This window comes from Charadrius vociferus, unplaced genomic scaffold (assembly GCF_000708025.1).
Source record: "Charadrius vociferus isolate BGI_N301 unplaced genomic scaffold, ASM70802v2 scaffold593, whole genome shotgun sequence".
NCBI lineage: Eukaryota > Metazoa > Chordata > Aves > Charadriiformes > Charadriidae > Charadrius > Charadrius vociferus.
This window is the reverse complement of record NW_009647739.1, coordinates 1,172,081-1,174,297: the sequence shown is the minus strand read 5'-3', so window position 1 is coordinate 1,174,297 and position 2,217 is coordinate 1,172,081.

Here is a 2,217-nt window from a genome sequence, read left to right as displayed (position 1 = left end):
CCGTCCCCCCCGGCACAGGATGACTGCAGGGTTGGGCTTAGGGTTAGTCTTAGGTTTAGGGTTAGGGTTAGGCTGAGGGTTAGGTTTGGGATTAGGGTTAGGTCTGCGCTGGCATGGGTTGAGATTAGGGTCTGCACTGGCCTGGGCGGAGGTGTCCCTGTGTGTCCCCCCCGGCACAGGCTGGGTCTGGCAGCGGGGTACCGGCTGAGGTCCCCCTGGCGCAGGCACAGCCTGGATGTGTCCCGGCAGGATGGTGGGGACAGCAGTGTGGGGGTTGTAACTGCGATAGCGTGGTGGGAGTCTGTGACCCACAGACTCAGCCTGCCCAGCGCTCCCGACGCCTGCACACAGCCCCGCGGGCACCTGCACACGCTGACCCATCCAACACAGCCTCCATGCACACGCCTGACCTGCCCCGGTACGCGCACTGCCACTGAGCACAGCCCCTACACGTACACCATCCTTGAACACACGCACACGCTGCCCCTGTACACACACTGCCACCCAACACAGCCCCTGGGCACGCAGCCACACATCCACTCTGCCCCACTGCACCTCCTGCTTGTGTTCCCTCAGAGCACTCCAAAACAGTGGTACCCAAAGTGTGTGCCCTCTTCACCCCCCACTCCCCTCTTCACGTCCCTTCGCACACAGACCCCCACAGGTCCCCTGCCCCAGCCCTCCATCCTGCACACGGGCTGTCCTGGCCCCAGTGCTGTGGGGTGACAGGGGGACACTGACTCCTGGGAAGGGGGGACACTCAGCAGAGCCACGAGGACCAGCGCCGGGCACTGATGGAAGCGCTGGCCTGCAGCGGGGGGAGCTCACAGCCAGGGAAGGCGGGCACGCAGGGCCACAGCCGCCCACGGCAAGTCCTGTGTGCCCCAAGGCAAGGAGGGCAAGAAGGACGAGGAAGACGAGGATGGTGAGGAAGACGAGGAGGGTGCGGGGGCCTGTGGTGCTTCCAGTAGGTTCGAGAGCTGGCGCAGGCAGGCAGGGGACGGTTCACACCCGTGTTTCCTCCATGGCCAACGGTTCTTATCATCTGTGTTTGGGGGAGATTAGCTCGAGCTGGCACCATGTCAGGGCAGGGAAGGAGGGGAGGACGGGGGGGTGTGGTCTGATCTTCTGGGAAGTGGAGAGCAGGGGAACAGCAGTGTGTCTGCTGCCTGTGCCCACACCCGGGGGGGCAAACTGCAAAGGCAGGGGCAAGAAGGACGAGGAAGACGAGGATGGTGAGGAAGACGAGGAGGGTGCGGGGGCCTGTGGTGCTTCCAGTAGGTTCGAGAGCTGGCGCAGGCAGGCAGGGGACGGTTCACACCCGTGTTTCCTCCATGGCCAACGGTTCTTATCATCTGTGTTTGGGGGAGATTAGCTCGAGCTGGCACCATGTCAGGGCAGGGAAGGAGGGGAGGACGGGGGGGTGGTCTGATCTTCTGGGAAGTGGAGAGCAGGGGAACAGCAGTGTGTCTGCTGCCTGTGCCCACACCCGGGGGGGCAAACTGCAAAGGCAGAAGACCCCTTCAAACTGGTGGCACAAGAAAAAATGGGTGTAAATGGACATGAAGACACTGGGATGTAGACTGGGATGTGTTTGAAGATGAAGGAAAAGTGCTGTGGGTTCATGAGTGCACTTGCAGGAGCAGGGGCTGGTGTGGCCTGGGGACTCCCAGCCCTGTGTTTTGGTGCGGGCAGGGTCCCTGCACGCTCAGTGCCCAGTGCCGAGGGTCCCTGCACGCTCAGTGCCCACCTGCTGCCTGCGCTCGGCCACCGCAGGCACCGCTCTGCTGAGGCACTGTCTCCCATCCCTCATGACTGCTCGTCTCCTCCCTCAGGTGTAACAGTGCAGAGCAAACCCAGGGCTGGTTTAGTATCTCATAACCCATTACCTAAAACTGGTGGCCCTGTGGTGGACTGTGGCTCTGCCTGTCCTGCTCCCACCCTGCCCCACTGCCAGGAGAAGAGCTGATGCCCAGGGCAGGAGTGGGGGCAATTCCCTGGCAAGCAACGGGGATTTCTGGCTCAGTGGCTTCAGCCCGAGAAGAGTGCTTGTGCTTAATGATCTGTGGTGGATTTTTGTTTCACTCTGTGAACCTGTCCGCTTTTGGAGCTCGTTGCAAACACTTAGTTCCCACAGCATCCCCAATAATTTCCTAAACAACCTTCGTGATAGGTGAAGCCAGGAGGGATTAATCCTACCCTTTCCTCCTCCCCCCC